General features: G+C 44.6%; 1 protein-coding gene across 3 annotated transcripts in view; it reads left to right on the forward strand.

Annotated features, from left to right (window-relative positions):
• EXTL3 (exostosin like glycosyltransferase 3) overlaps window positions 1–16,767 on the forward strand; it is a 139,572-nt gene that overhangs the window by 19,102 nt on the left and 103,703 nt on the right. For all 3 annotated transcript variants that reach the window (XM_009283442.2, XM_009283439.2, XM_009283438.2), the window contains exon 2: window positions 54–128. The gene's annotated coding sequence lies outside the window, so the exon portion shown is untranslated. The remainder of the gene's footprint in view (window positions 1–53; window positions 129–16,767) is intronic.

Raw genomic sequence — 16,767 nt, forward strand, 5'->3', positions numbered from 1 at the left:
TATTTTTTTTTGTCACTCTGTCTATATTTACAACTTTTTTTCCTCTCTAATAGGCTCCAGACAAATGAGTAGAGAGTTGGGTACAGAAGAGGGACAGATTCCAGTTTTCCAGTTGATCACCTTGTACAGTGAGTACCTTAATATTTCAAGAGTAAGATTTTCTGTAGTCCCTAATGTTGGCTTAAAATTGACTTCGCTGGGGAGCAGCGTTAAGTCTGCATGCTTGGACAATGTTGTCCTAGAAGTACAAGCTCCCTTGGCTTAACTCTTGTTTTGGGAGAAGCAGATGTTGTCGGCTCCAGGTCCTTCTATCTGAAGTGGTAAATTTTATTCGTATCCCACTTCCAATAGTCCGCACGTTTCAGCAGAGCGGAGAACTGATGCACTTATGTCTTGTACCTGCTCAAGGCTGGGGAGAATCAACGCTAAAGGTGTTGCCACATAATTTAGCAATGTGTCATGTGCGGCTTCCTGTGCTGCAGAGCAGAGGAAACTCTAGGGTCAGGAGAGCAAAGGTTCACCTCCTCTGTTCCAGCCCTGCCGGAGGTGTTGAACTCGGTGAGGAGGGTGGGTGAGGGACCTGCCATGGCACATGTAGGGGTTACTCATAAAGGCATGCTGTGAAATCAGGCAAACGAGGCTTGGCTTGACTTGTGGGCTGGAAAGGGTAAGAAAAAAGAACTGGAGAGTGTTGCCTAGCTCGTGGTAAGGATGGCAGTTTTTTTTCTGAAAGTAGAGGAGAAAATCGTTATTTCATGGGGAATTTTTACACGTTAAAATATCTTGCATGCATGCTAATGGGCTGTAATAACGAACCCATGCTTTATGAGGTGTTTATAAAAATATTTGTAAACTCGCTACTGTGAGGGACTTCAGCTAGTAAATACTGGTTAATTGGAACATCTTGGCCCGTCTGAAATAGTTAACTGCCTACTGTAGCCATCTGCAAGCTGGGAGGACACTCTACTTCTGGGTGTAAAACGCAGGCGCAGACGCAGCAGGTGAGTGTGGGAGCTGCACTGATTTGACTGAGACCACTGCACAATTAAGTTTATTGTAACAGTCCTAGCAGGTGACTCCCCTAAGCCTGACATGGGATGATGAATTTTAAAACTGAGGGTGTTTGTTAACGAAAGACAAGGACGAAATAATACGCTTTGAGACTGGAGTGCGTCAGCAGGTTGGTTTAAATACATCCTGGGAGCAGGGCAGAGAACTCCTGTGCTTCTGTGCAAGAAGGGGGGAAAAAGACGCTTCTTAAAATTTGTGGCTTCTTAAATTCCCCTATATCTGACCAGTATAGCATGACATGCAGGATGTCCTTGGTTCAGATGTTCTATTCCTACTCACTACAGCATTGATTTAGCTTGTTATACTTCTGGATTCAGAGCAGTCTTTTTACCCTGCTTTTATTATGTGCCAAACACAGTGGGGACTCTCTTCTCAGCTGGTACATAGCTACTGTAACAAACACGATGGTGAACAATAAAACTGGAAGTAGCAGAGAGGTCATGTGAAGAACAAATGATGCTGTTATTGACCAAAGGTGCCATCGTGCCATGATCTTAATCGACAGATATAATCCCAATGTGTGTTTAGAGTCAGATCGGCTGACTTCAGTAGCTGAAATAAGTCAATACCATTGAATTCTCTTTCTTCTTGCATATCTTAAGTAGAACATAGTAAGTTGCAGCCTGACAGCTGTGCAATCTGCAGAAGGCCACAGGGATGCATAGGCTTCCCCGAGGGCATAATTTGGCCTGCAGAACATCTATTATGGCTGGTGTCGTGTGCAGCAGGCTCTGCATTGACCTTCAGAAGCTGTTACGCATTTGTGGGCCTGATGGCTGGAATAATGAACATAGGAGACAAGGATTTCAGGTTTGGAGCCCTTTTGTAGGGCAGAAGACTGTGATTAAAGCAAGAAGACTGCATGTATGAATTTAGGTCAGTAGGAGATAGCTGGGCAAAGGGCTGTTCTTGGCAGGGAGCTGGAACAGAAGACGCTAGAAACGCGGTCTGTCTATGATTGCCATGGAACAGAATGGGAAAATAACCTGTTTCAAGGGAGTCGTTAACAAGTCATTCTTATGCAAGCCTGTCTCTGTGGTGCTAAATATCTAAATAACTGGGCTGCGGCTGGAATATAAAAATATTTTGAGGAGACTCATCTTCAAGCATCACCTGAGGCTTCCTGGCTTGGCAGCCAAGCTAAGTATTGTGGGAGGTTGTATTGCAGTTCCCTTCCTATGAGGATGTGGCATCATCTGTATGAACGTGAGTGTAGGTCTGATGCTTCCTGTGCAGGCACCGGGCTTAGCTGTGTACGTGTTTCTGTGGTCTTTGCTCACAACTGCAATTAAGAAGGCTAAGCGAGAGCAGTTTGGTATTGCGGGGGGGATTTGTGCTGCTTGTACCTCCTGCCTGCAGTCCTTCCGAGAAGCACTGGGTAGTGGGCGAGATGAATTCCTGCTTCTTGCTGCTGTTCTTCTCAGAAGATGCCATAGACTCTTGCCTGCTTTATTAAAAACTCAGAACGTGGCAAACAAACACCTGAGCTGTGGGAGGCCAGAGGTCTGTCCTATCTCCAGCAGTAGCCAGTAGAAACGGCCTTCATCTCACATCAATTTATTTAGCTCTTATTTGAACACACGTGTGCTTTTGGCCTCTGTCCTGCTCCCAGGCATTTCAAAGTTTAACTGTAACTGTGTGTGATGAACCACCTCCTTTTGGTAACTGAACCTGCTGCCAGCAAGTTTACTGTAACAAGCTCCTGTTTAGGGAATTGTTGTTTGCATATTTGCCAGCTCCATGCTGGTTTGGGTTCTGTAAGATCCCTACCGTGTCCCCTGTCAGAGGTCTCTTTTCCAGACTTAAAAATCCTAATTAATTCAACTGTCCTTCTTACAGAAGATGCTCCATGTCTTTGACCATCTTCACTACTCTTCTGTCCTCTTTCCTTTTGACGGTAACATTTGGTCATGGTGCACATCTGTTTTTTCTCCTAGCAAATGTTCTTACAGTCCTACTTACTAGAAGCTTGAAAGAACCATTAGGTTTCTGAGGGCTTGTCCTTTTGCTTCAGTTCTCTGTATTTATAACCCTGGAGAAGAAACTAGGAGTTTTGTATGCTCCACATAATAAGAAACAATAGACTTATTTTTTTCTAAAAAGCAGAATTTTATGTGTCTAATCTAAAAACTCTATCAGAAAAGCTACGAGTAAACGTGATACATTCCAGCGCACTGAGTCACTAGAACAATGTAGTATTTAACAAGGAGCCCTGGCAGACGTTGTGTGGCTTTGCGCTAAAGCTGTCAGCCAGGATATGAGATGTATCTTTGTATCCTGCAGCAATTTCGTGAAACTAAATGGCTGCTGGTGCGTACTGCATCTTCTAAATGGGGACAAGAAACACTCTTGTTAAACCTTCTCCCCCTCTCCATTGGTTAAGAGGGGAAATGATATCAAAAGAGAGAATTAGTCTTATTTAGATAAATATAAATCAGTGTCATCAAACAGGTAGTGGTTCTGCAAGGGAAAGGCGTGCCCCTCCATCCCCTGTGCTTTGCATAAGTGATATTTATTTCATTAGTGCTGTGGCTTCCAAAAAGTAGAACTGGAATGCAACGTGATTAAAATCCTAACATCCAGGGTTGTAGTCACATGTCTGCAGTGATGGTCTACAGATTGACGTGCCTGGGGCTGTGACAAGTCTGTGGTTTTGTATATCTGCCCTGACTCGTATCCCTGGCTTTTGTGCTGCCCTAACGTGAATCACGGCTCCCACAAGGGTGGTTAAAGTCCTGCCCTGTGGGCAGCCTGGGAAACCTGGGCCTTGGTTCAGCTAAGGAACACTTGGGTGTTTTCCTCTTCCTCACCCAGCACTGAGTCAGAGCTCCATGGATCATCCAGAGCAGTTTTTCCCTGTGTTGAGACTTATCTTCCGAGTTTTGGGGCATCCTCTCCCACGCCTCCCAGCTCCACGGCTATTCCTGCCACTGGGCTTTTCTTCTCTTTCCTCTCTGCCACCTTCCCCAGTGCTTCCCTCCTGCTTTTAAAACCAAAGAACTCACACAGTCATTCGGGCCTGTCTGTGCTCTGCTGGTGGCTTTTGTTCTGTTCGGAGAAGCCAGAGGACCTGGCTTCTGTCTGCCTCAGCCAGCCCCCTTGTTCCAAGGGGCCCATGTTGATCACCATTAGGGTATCGGTATGGTTAGGGTATGGTGACCATTTCTGCCGTACCAGTACCATGCCAAAAGCCTTGCAGCTAGAGGCTGATGCAAACTCTTCTGCACCGGTCTGTGGTATCACGGTACTGTAAATTAGATCCGCAGGTGTGTGCAGACCAAGTCCTCAAAGCAGTTTTCTCCTGAAGAGGCTGGTGTTGCTGCTGTGTCCAGGAAAGTATGTCAACAAATGTACAATCATCTCATTGCACAGATTTGTCCAGGCATTGGTAATAAAACACTAGCTCCCTAAAGCCTCACCTGGCCTGCCAAGACGTGTCACCCTGGGCACACTGAGCTGCCTCACACAGCCACACAGTCCTGAATCCAAGCTGCGGAGTCCCACAGGACAGGGGACACACATGGCACGAGGAGGAGGAGAGAGGGAGAGAAATACATCCAGAAACCATGATTGATCTGGGGTCTATCGCTACCCAGGGTGTCCCAGCCCCTGCTTGTTTGAAGTGAAGAACTGTTGGCAGGAGATTTTTTTCATTCTTTCCTTGCCTTCTCCATATATAGACTATATATATTTATGGTTCTTTCTCATTCTTCTTTTTACGCATGCTTATGTGAAGTTGCATGCAGCTAGCTTGCCAGCCCACAGACAGCCTACTGTAACAATTTCAGATGTAGTTTAGTAAGATAGTAAATTGAGAGTAATTTTTAATCTGGTTGGGATAAAAACAGCCAAATTGGCTGTTTCTCTTGTTGGTTTCAGCGTTATTTTTGGCCGGGCAGTTCTTAGAGGGTGTAAATGTGCCAGACATTGATATCTCTGAAAGAGGGATCAGCTCTTCCTGAACAGCATTGGAGCACTGCATCTTTTTTTTTTTTTTCTACTACATTGACTGAATAATATAGCCAGTGTGGAAAGGGCTTGTAAAATGCTGAGTTATGTGTTGGACTTTTGCTTTGCCCAGGAAAATCTCTTGTGATGGAGAGACTCCATGTAGGGGACACCTCGTGTATTAGTTTGGAGCGAGGGAAGGTTTGGAGACCTTGCGGGGATCCCCGCTGTGATCCAGCGACACTTGGGAAGCAGTATGCTATAAATGGGGAGTGCCGAGAAGTCAACTAGCGCCATCACCCAGGGGACTTTTTCATTTAATACAGCTATTGAAATTGAGACTTGAGGCTGTGCGGGACAATGCTGTAATGGTACAGCAGTAACAGGCTGCCTTTGTGGCAGAATTACAAAGCCGGCAGTATGTGCTGAAGTGCTTCTGCTTGCTAAGCCTGTAATATCAGTTCGGGTTCTGCTCTCCTCCCTTCCCCTCCAGGAACTGGTTCATATTTAGGTAGAATAAGTCACTGTTTGTGTGTTTATTTCTCTTCCGCTTACAGTTCTTCTTGAATCACATGGCGGGTTAGAGGAAGACGGCTCAAGTGAGGCTAAAACCATCACGTTGCATGCAAGATCCTCCATAATGTGTTAATGCAGGTCTGCAACTCTCCATCCCTCTTATTCTCTTGGTGTTGCTATTTTTTTCAGTATTAAATAACGAAGGTCAGCTATCCCCTGTTGGGCTGTGGCTCCAGCTCCCCTGCTGCTCTTCTCCAGGCTGTTTCTTGGGTTCGTTCCTGAACTGCTCCCAGGAGGGTATCTGAGCAGATTCCCTAGCTGTATTTTTCATGTTGCCTCTGCTACAACAGGGACAAGGCTCTAGACCAGTTTCTTTCTGCTTCTCTGTCTTGTGCCCCCATCCAAAAAGGAGGGGGGAGAATCTGATCATTCCTGTTCAGAAATACCATGCAGGACTTCTTTTTGAAGCAGGCGTAAACGTTAACTGACACTTTTGAAGCAGTAGAGATAAACAGGCAGAGAGTTACTGAACTTGTAGCTGCAATTGTTGAGGCAATTTTTATGTACAGACTTTTCACATTTGCTGCGAGGGACCATTTTCTGCCAGCCTTTTCTTCATACTTATCTACAAGCGTGGTTTGTGGGGACCTCACTGAACATGTGCTCTCCGCTCTAGAGAGAACAGTGGCTGATCAGAAACCGTGTCCCCTGGAGGCCAGGTAGCTTGCTGGGGCAGTTTCCTAGAGCTATTTACAGAATGAGTTGAAAGTAGAGTTTATGCCAGCCTGGAGAACTGTGGGATGACATGGGATCTTCTCTGCAAAATAAAGGATACCTTGGCTCTAACCTGTGTCTTGGCCAGGCAAATAAGTCTGAATTCAAATTACATCCAGATCTGCCAAAAAGGATGTTGCATGTGGACGATAGATCACCTTGGAAGCTGGACGGAGGCTGCAGTGGATGCCTCCTTGTAGTCAGACAAACCTTATTGGATCTGGCCTGATGGCTCCTTTGCTTTGCTCTGCGCCATTTTCTTCCATGGAGCACCCCAGGTACTGTAGCAGTGACGTGTGACGGTTCGGGAGGTGCCTCTGCTCCTGCGGACTGTGTCTGTGCCAGCCAGGGGTAAGAGGGCTCCGTGTCACGGGAAGCATCAGCTTCCGGATAATTTGTAAAGCAGAGGCCTTGACCGTTTGTGCTCATTAAAAGATGCCGTCATAAGAATGGGGTTAGTAACCCTGGGGACTGTTCAGATTTCAGTTTAATTTAAGAATTTCTGGCTTCCTTCGATTTCTCATGAGTGCAATAGCATTCATTTATCCAAAAGCGGGTACCGGGAGCCCACTCAGTGGGAAGTAATTTAAGTATATCTGGACTTTGGCACCTAGGAAGGGAATGGTGTAGGAGATGAGAATACTGCAAAGTACAAAGCCTGAGAACAGATTAAAACTTGGCTTGTGATACAAAAATGTTGCAGTAATTATTTGCTTTAGTAAAGCTATGTCAAGGTGGTTAAAAAAGTATTAAAGGGACTCTCCAGGAGGTTTGCACTACTATAGTAATGATCGGGAAGTAGGGAACAGTGTTTGCCAGTGGCACTAATTTGCTTCTGTGAGTAAAATCTATAGACAGCTGGACGTAAACACTTTCTGGATAGCCACAAACTTAAAAGATAGACTAGTGAAATTTCGGACAGCTGGACGTAAACTTAAACGTAAACTTAAACTGGACGTAAGCCTCAAACTTAAAAGATAGACTAGTGAAATTTCAGTTTGAATAAAAGTGCATTAGCTCATGTTGTCTGATGAAGCTTTTTCTACACTGAAGGTTCACGTGGTAGTTTGGAGAGAGGCCCCTGGGAACAATTGTGGGAAGCACAAGTGAAATCCTCCTTGCTTTTGTGTGAGCAAGGAAGTTTCCAGTACAACTTGATCACAGAAGGCCCTGATATGAAAAGGATTTACTTTGTGGAATTGTTCTGTCATCAACTCAGCAGGATAATTGACTTCTGATTAGGAAGAAAATATAGCTGAACGTTCGTGTTTGAGGTTATAAAGTCCTCTTCAAAAGGCAGAGCTCTTACTTAAACAGCAACTGCTCTGACAAGAACAGGATGCTTGCGACTCCATTATGCTGGTATTGATGTAACAGCTGTTGTTGTTTAAACAACTTGTTTCTCCCTCCTTCACACTCCTTCCTCCTCCTGTTGCAGATCAAAGGAAGAGTGGGAATCGGTGTTGTTGTTTTTCCAAAAATAATAAAAAGGTTATTAAATTTTTTCGCTTCTGGAAATGTTTTTGTCATGTGCTTCCTGTACTCAGTGGGTCTCAGACCTGCTGCTGTCTGGGTGTTTAGCTGGTGATGCTGATGACTGGAGGATACTTATTTCTTACAGACCTTTCTTCTGTTACCACCTCCAAAGTGACACATGAGCTAAAAGCAAGCCAAGATTTGTATCTCCCGTAGGCAGCAGAAAGGCTGATGTGGAAGTCATAGGCATCTTCTCGCTGTGAAGATGATGCTTAACATTTTAGAAGAGGAAATCTTGGTCCAGAGTGGTGAGCAAGGGATGCAGCTTACCTTGCTGGGAAGACTCCTGGGCAGAACAGGTTTCATTTCTGCCTCTATGAGCAGGCTTAAGCCCGGAGCTGCATTAGACAGCGCTGCAGAAAAACTGATCTGGAGACTTGAATCTCTGTTAGTAATCTATGAAGAGTCAAATTATTGTTTTGCATGTTAGTATTTACGCTGTTGAAAAGAGAGGGAGGAGATTTTGAAAGCTGGTGCTAAGTTGGTCTGGATCTGGAATGAGTTGAGAGGCGTTGCACAGTGCCTCAACCATCCGTACAGGTGTCCAGCGGTGGCTGCTGCTCTGGAAATATAGATCTTACGGGCTTATAGTTCAGGTCTTATAAGGCAGTTCCTATGAAAGCATTTTCAGAAGAGAGATTTAAGTTGGGAGGGGTGGAAGGTGAACGCGTTGCTGCACTGAAACTGCCCTTAAGGAAAGGAGGATGCACTTCTTGCCCTTCCCCTTCCGTCTTCTGTATGGGGCCGCCTGGATCCTCTGCTTTATCCTGCTGATGCAGCTGCTGCCTTTCCCTGTGGACAGATTTCGTGTCCTTTTAATTGTCTAGAGTGCTTACCGTGAGGCACCACATAGCTGCTGCCTTTGAGGAGGAAAGGAAACCTTCGTTAGGTCTCTAGGGAGCTAATTTATACTGATACTCTTGGGTTCGCTAGTCAAGTGTGTCTTTGTTTCTATATGCTTTTGCCTCTGAGATCTTATTGTAAGAGTAAGATGAAGTGTCAGTGTGCTGCTGTCTGCGGGACTGTAACTGCACAGTTCATAGTTTCGGATCTTTAGCGGGAAGGGGAGGGAGAATTGACAAAATATTTGGGCTGAAATTGGATGTTTCCAATTTCCAGCCTTTCTGGTCGAAGTTGGGTTTTGTTGTTCTCTCTCAGCAAGTTGTGGATTCTTTCAACCTTTAACCTTTAGGCTAAAGCACTTTTTAATAATTATTATTAGTTTATTTTATCAGTGATACTAGCAGAAGATTAGAAGGTGTGTGGGAAAAGAGTGATCTCACCCTTGCCAGCCCTGATAGGAGATATCACTGGTATATTACTGTCTGATGTTGGATTTTATTTCAATACAGTAAAAAAATCTTAAATATTTAAAGAAGTAAAGTGTGTGTTATAGCTGCATTTTTTCAAGCCATGATTAGAAAGGAAGAAAAAAAATTTTGGACAGAAATTGGCTACTTGCTGTTGAACACTGAGCTTTGCCTGATAGCCAAAACTAGAAGTTTCATATGTCTGCCTTGAACACAGTTCACTGTCTCCAGAAACTTCTTAAAATGGAGCGAAGCCTGAATGGGAAAGCTTTTAAAAAGTCTGTTGGAAATCCCAAATCAGCAGGGTGTAGATAGAAATATCAACAGGAGAAAACAACCATGTCTTCTGCCCACGCAGCCCGGAGTTTGGTTTCAGAGAGGTTTTCCCTTTTCTGGAGAAGGTGGAAATGCAGAGACTTAGAGTGAGTGGTGAAACCTGATGCCATTACTGGGTCTCCTGATGGTTTTTCTTGCTCAAACGAAGGCCCCCAGTTTTTCTTTCCTTCTGTTCATTTTATTCAAAGTGTTCCCATTAGATTGTGTGTGTGAAAGGATACTGGATGCTGTCTGAGGTGGATAATAAGGGAGTAAGCCAAGAGCAGCATAATTTATAACATGTGAAGTGATTCTCTTCAGAGCATTAATGAGCGGTGACCCACGCACAGGTAAATTGTCTGTAGGTTTTTTCCCCTTTCCTCCTAAACCTATGATCATTTCCTTCCCTGGGCAACCTGTCCTTCACCACCATTAGCTTTGTCTCAGTTTTCGTCTACATTCAAAAGTTGAACCACTTTATCCACAATTGATGTGTGCTCCTGTAGGGTGGAGAGTGCTACGGTGATATAAAAGCATTTATAATAGAAAGGCTCATTCTTGTGTTGGGAGAGGAGTAATGGACGTGAGATACAGCTTTATAGTTAAAAAGCTATCTAAATTTCGAGTGTGGTTGTGCACTGTAGCTGAACTGATACAATGTCAAGCTGGAGCTGCAAGGAAAGATTTTGCTCTTGGTGTTGTGCTCCCACTGATCTTTTTGTGCTGATACATATCTGGTTCCTTCCTTCTCAGTACAGATAGTTTCCTTCCAGCTTAACTCCCTGAATCGGCTCACTGGATCCAGGCTTGGAAGCTGGGGAAGAGATCTCTCTTTTTGGCAGCAACAGGCCATTAGATCAGCTGAGCGACAGTGCGAAACCACATCCTAATTGAAGTCTCTCATGCCAGTAGCGCATGTTAGTATTTTAAAGGTATTTGCAGTTGTTCTGCTTTCTCCCCTGTGATGGGAGCCATCGTAAAAGCAGTGCTTTCGTATTACTTTGTTATCCTGAGTTGTTACCTCTCCTGGAAATAGCTGCATTTGCTTACAGCCACCTTGCTTCAAAATAAGTGCAGAGAATTGTGGGCAGATCGTTTATACGGCATATGCTCTGTGATGTTCTGTGTGTTATGGCCAACTTAGAAAAAATAATTAAAAAAAAAAAAAGTTTTGCTGTTTCTTGCTGGGTGTTGTTGGATGCTTAATGGAGCTCGTTGGCAGTAAAGCACTCCTTCCCCAGGGATCTTTCCAGAGTCATTAGACTCTGTGAAGGATGATCTGGAAGAGTCTGCCGCATAAGAAACTGCTGCTTCTCTGAAGTGTGGAACATTTTCTGGACACAGGAGCTGCAAAAGGGGCCCTGTCAGCCATCCCTGAGCAGCTGCAGGGTGATTACAGAGGTGTGCTTGGGATGCTGAAGGGAAGGCAGAAGGGTTACCATCTCTCTCTGTAAATATGTAATACAGATGATATCATACAGGGGAAAAAATCCTTTAACTTAAAGGGCAGCGATCTCCAAAAGGAGAATGATATTATGAGGCCACAAATAAACAGCAACTGAGAGTTAGAAGAAGGCTTTTAGTCATGAGATATGCAGCTTTAAAGTAGTAGTTTGGGTGGAAAAAGAGGGTGAGTTCAACAGCCAGTTGGGCTCTTTCTAAAACATTTTGATGCTTTTCAGAGAGGGCTTCGAGTTGGTGACTGTAGCAGGCTGTACTTGATGTAGGAGGTCCCGAGCTGTCCCATGCTTGTTTATACTCGCTATCAAGATTCAAGGCTACTGAGTAATGCTTGCTTTGTGTGATAGATGTGTGTGCATGGTGTTTGCCTCCCATGAGGGCAGGAGAGGGTGAGCACAGGTGGGGGGTTATTGATCTGTAGAAAGTCATGAGGACAGCCTGCAAGGTGGCCTCTGCGAAATGCTTCACCTGCAAAGGGACGTGGTGCAAAAATTTGCTGCTCTTCTGCTCGGTTGGGGCTTTCTTCTGAAAAGCATACACTTTCAAGAAGGATTTTAATGCAATTTCCAGATGTTAATGTGATAGTATTTTTAATGCTGTATGTTGAGGGAGACACCTTTACTGACTGTAACCTTGGGCAAAGTTTAAAACAAACACACAAACAAAAAAGTGAAATGGAAAGCGATAAAGAGTTGGCAGTCACACAACTATGGATTTGTGTGGGAAGGCCAAAAATGTGCTCCGTCTCTTATCGTAAAGAACGAAATAACAAGGCCTGGCCCCTGCCCCTTGCCTGCGCAGGCAGAAGGGTACCCACTGCTAGCTCCGGTCCTCCTGCAGCCTTGAGTGCTGAGCCTCAAACCTCTCCTTGAAGTTTAGAAGAGGAGGGTTGCTCAGATGGCAAAGCACCCCGTGCATTGACAGGTTGGTGTGTAGCTGTGAATTCGGGGCTTCTCTGTTCTCCTGCAAGCTTCCAGCCTCTGCGTCCCTGCGGGCAGAGCTGCCCCAGGCCTCAGTGGTCCCAGGCTTCCCGTCCTCTCCCTGTGCTGGTTACAGGCATCATGTCATCAGTTTTGCCACCACTCAGCTGGTACCATTCAGCTGCTGCTGCAATGTGCAGATGTGCGCCGTGTTGGAGGGCGCTGCTCTGTGTCCTCAAAGGGCTGTAGAAGTCCAAAACCAGTCCAAAAACTGCAAACGTTTGTTGGAAAGACCCCAGAGTGGCGGCCAGGAAAGGCCAGTGCAGCTGCCTTGCATCATAGTGTGCATTAAAATACAGCGACATTTCTCATCTGGAATTGCCTTGATTCAAAGTTGTCATCAAGATGAAGTGTACCGCAAATACATACATTTCTGCGGGAATTGCTCTGAATGCAATGGACACCTTTAATAATGTCGCAATATCTACCTCACCATGTGCAATCTTAATTTAACTAGAAGCCAAGGGCATAGCTGAAACTTCGAGCCAAAAAACTTTGACTCTATCTGTCACTAAAAACTAATGCATGCAGTTGAGGTGCATTATTTTAACCCCTGTATTACCACCATTCTGAGTGAGCAGGTTGGAGAAGCAGCTCCGAGATGGATGGCAAAGGAAGCGAGCGTCTGCACGGGAAGAGCCTGGACTGGATCTGGCATATGGGGCTGGGTGGAGCGAGCAGTTTGGGCTCCCTGTGGGTCCTGCCTCCCTGCAAAGGGTCGGAGAGGGGGTAACTAAATGCAGCAGCAAACATCTGCTGGTTCTGCCCCAAATGTTTCTGATGTCTCCTGGCTGTGCCAGATTGCAACAGCACATGTAATACTGGAAGTGCACAACCAGCTACCTGGTTCCCTGGCTATGTTTCAGGTTTTCCTGGGTCTTTGGAACTGCCTCTGCCTTGGATTAGCAAAGAGAAGATGGTGGCCACCTGTGTGGGGCAGTGACAAAGCTGACTTGTCAGTGGTAGCCCCAGTATGCTGTGGTGTATAGCAGCCTGGTTTTGCAAGCCATACCTTGCAGCTCCTATGGAAAGTTGCTGTGACCATGCAAGCTCTCAGGAAAGCCAGCTGAGGCACTGGATTAGTCTAGGGAAAGCTTTCCATCTTCTGCCTTTGGTCTGAACACTGCTTGCAGCCCCGGTCTCCTGACTTGCTGAGCACAGTGGTCAGATGGTGGTGGTGAAACCTGTGCTGTGCCCTGTGGGGCATGGTGTTACACTAATAAACATAAACGGAATATAAATTTTATATATATATTAAAAAAACCCAAAACATAGTTACACTATGTTTGTGTAACTAGTGTCTGCCGTTGGGTATCTGAGCTTTCCAGAAGGAACGCTGTCCGACAGCATTTCTGGTAGATGGCAATATCTGAATAAGATGACCGCACTAGGAGGTGGGTTTTAAAGCCAGGCAGGCTGGCCCAGATGGCAGGTGAAGTGGGGTCAGAGAGCAGCTGGAGATGTGATGGACAATTTGAAATGTCCTCACCTCCGCTGTTGTAGGAAAACATAACCTGAATGACACTGAATTTGAGTAAAATAGAGTCTAGAGCATGAGACTAGATGATTTGAATGGCAGTTTATATCCTCAAACTCCTATTTCCTTGATAGTTCCTTTAAGCTGAAGAATGCTTTAACTCTGTGCACTTGCTGTGTATGAAACTGATGGACCTGTAATTGCTGCCGAATTGGCATGTCCAAGTGATCTGCAACAGGCTCGGCTGCACGTAGGCATCTGTTTTTGCTGTCACAAGTGAGGGACCTGTGTTTGTCCAGCCTCAGGGCAGTAGACATCACTCAACACCTGTTTGGTGGGGGAAGAGACAACAGTCTTCACCTCTGCAGAGATCCTCCTTCCGTGTTCAGCAGCGTAAGGCAGGAGGGGTCTTTTGTCAAGTATGTGTTAGATAAGAAATTAGAATGGAAACAAGGTTTTAAACTACATATTTTACACTATTATGTTCCTATCCAAGCTTCTCCTAGGCTATACATATGTTGGGGTGAGATTTTTGAAAACTAGTGGATTTTATGCCTTTTAGTGTCTGAAGTCTTTGAACGTGCTCCACTTATTCTTAGGTTTCCTTTCCAACTGCATCATTAAATGTATTTCCAACTGAAATATATACTTAATCAGCTGCCTCAAGGGTTTTTTTTTTGACAGGGAAGAACTCCAGATATGCTTCTTTTCATGGTAAGATCACAAGCATCGGCCACCACTGTGTATTTGGCTTTTTAGTTCACATGTGTGTTTTTGCATATTCTTCCTGTCCTTGCAGATGTTCTCAGCTACTTTTTGTAGATCCAACAAACTGACCCTTCTCTCAAATACAAAATTTTCCATGTCTATTTAGCAAATAATTGACTGGTTTTCTTTTGAGGACGAGCTCTTTTTTACAGAAGGCAGCAACACTACTGCCCTGCCAGTGTAGGTGTCTCAAATACTTCATGCCTCTTTTTGCTTTTTTTTGGTAAATATTTCACTGCTCCTTTTTATCTCCACTGGTTCTCCCTGCTTTAACTCAGTGTATTGGATTAAATTTACACTAACACTATTTTATCACATTGGAGAGTGGTGTATGCATATCGATATGCAGAATAGGAAGCTTGTTTGGAACGGTAACTGTAGCTGTTGATGGCTAGGCATAAAGCTACTTTGAAATACTTATGTGTGCTGATACAATGTCTAATTAGAGGGAAGATGGATGAAACCTGATTGTTACTGGATTCACAGACGCTTGCCTCAGGGTCAGTGATAAGGAACTCAGCCAAAGCTGAGGACTCGAGTCCCTAATTGGAGCATCGCGTGGGGGAGATGCTAGAAGTATTTCTCCTCTTCCAACAGGAGAGAGCTGGTGTTACAGCAGGCAGAGCTGAGGGTAATGAGGACACGTTCTTCCCTGCCTGCAGTGGGGCTCTTGAACTGGCAGCGTGTGGTCTGAATGTAGGTAAGTGGCCCAAGAGCCTGGGACATTTCCCTGGACAGTGGCTTTACAAAGGTGGGTGTCTATAAAGCGGTGTTGAGAAGCAGCAATCCTGCAGAGAACTGCTGTCAAATGCGGGAGATGTTTCACAGCTTGAAGCCCAGTCAGTCTGGAAAGGCTGAATCACCTTTGTTGAAGAGAAAAACCCAAGGAAGAGTGGTTGAATTGTTGTTTTTAGAACTCATAAAGGGACAGTGTTGCTTTAAAGCTTGTTTGTAGTGCTCGTATTCACCTCTGTTGACCTGCACAGCCGGAGCTGGCTTGCTTTTTCTGCAGAGTCAAGATTTCTGTTGGGGCAGTAGTCAGAGGGAAATAAGAGGTATCAACTCTGTCCTGGCTGTGTGCTGGGGAAGGCTGCTGGACTGGAAAGGTCAATTTGTGTTTTTAATGGTGTATATATCTATGGGGCACTTCCTAAGTAGAAAGAGTAGATACCTTATGTTAAAAGTGCCTGAGATACTCATTTCCCTCTCTGCAAAATAAGGATAAATACTTCTTGATCTGCCAAAAGGGGCTGTGTGGGTTTAATTAACGTTTGCAGAGTTCTTGTGGATAGCATCTTTCATCTGAGAATCTAAAGGCAAAATATATTCTAGGCATTCTCGCTCAGCTTTGCAATGATTCCTCCAGCTGTCGTGAGCTCTGCCAACGAAAACTACTCTCCTGTTATCAGGGATTGTTGATGCCTTGTGACTTGTTTTGATTTTGATATTCTCTTCCCCCCACTCTTTCTCCCCACACGCTTGCTACGCAAAATATAGCATGCTTTCCAAATCTGGGGGAGAGAATAAAACCTATTCTTTTCCATCACAAACTATTTGTGTCTCATGTTATGTTCTCTTTCCCCCCTTTCTTGGTCTATGCCCTTTGGGGGGGTGATGATGTCTTTTTCTTTCCTTTTTTTTTTTTTTCCCCCCCCTAAATATTGCCATAATTCATTAAATCCCAGTCACTCCAGAGAGGCATGCTGGCCCATGCACTGTCATTTTTTATTTTAAGGTGAATGTGAAATACTAGATGAATTCCTTCATTCCCTGGACTCAGGTTCCCCTGAGTTCATACTTGCAGCATTTGGGGAGTTAAGACCTACAGCTTTGTTCTCCCAAATGCTAATTTTACTGCTAACAGTACTTCGTGAAAGCCTCTTTGTAAAAATTGCTATTACTCAAATTTAGTTTTAAAGGAAGGCTTGTATGTATATAGTCTCCAAGAGAATAATATTAAGCCTAACAATTTTTCGATTAAAGTTATGGGTTCAACCCAGATAAAGGTACAGTCTTTCTACAAGACCATAAGCATACCTATGTAAAAAGGGAAAATTACCTCTGGTTTCCAAATACACTCGCTGTTGTTGATATTTGCTGTGGGACTAGGTCCTTGCACTCTGTGTCATGCTGTCTTCATCCGTCCCAACATGTCCTTGCAGCACCCATCACCTAGTTGGTGCTTGGCAGCGGTGGTTGCCCACTGCAAACTTGGGTGGGTTTGTAGGTGGGCTGAGCGTGGACTGCCTCCGGGGGGAAGTACAGACACGGGAGACTGGGTTTTGGGAAAACTGGGTACCCCAGAACCCCCCCAAGTCTATTGCTTAGGTAACTGTGGCTATTACTGTCACTCTTGTGAGGATTCATTAATCTTGACTTTAAAAGCATGAGACTTAAATTTTTTTTTTTAACTTGAAGAAAGTGCAAAATATCATTTGAAGTCTTAGAACGTTTAAGCTCGTAATTATCTGTGGGAATGAAGGCTACAAATAAATTACTTCAAGAGTAGCTATGTACGACCACTTTCATCAACCTGTGTGTTAAAGCTAGATCTGTTTGCTTTAGCACTTGCTCCTGTTTGCCCTTCAGACGAAGTAATGCTGTGGGAGAA

Source organism: Aptenodytes forsteri, unplaced genomic scaffold, assembly GCF_000699145.1.
Source record: "Aptenodytes forsteri isolate BGI_AS27 unplaced genomic scaffold, ASM69914v1 Scaffold534, whole genome shotgun sequence".
Classification (NCBI taxonomy): domain Eukaryota; kingdom Metazoa; phylum Chordata; class Aves; order Sphenisciformes; family Spheniscidae; genus Aptenodytes; species Aptenodytes forsteri.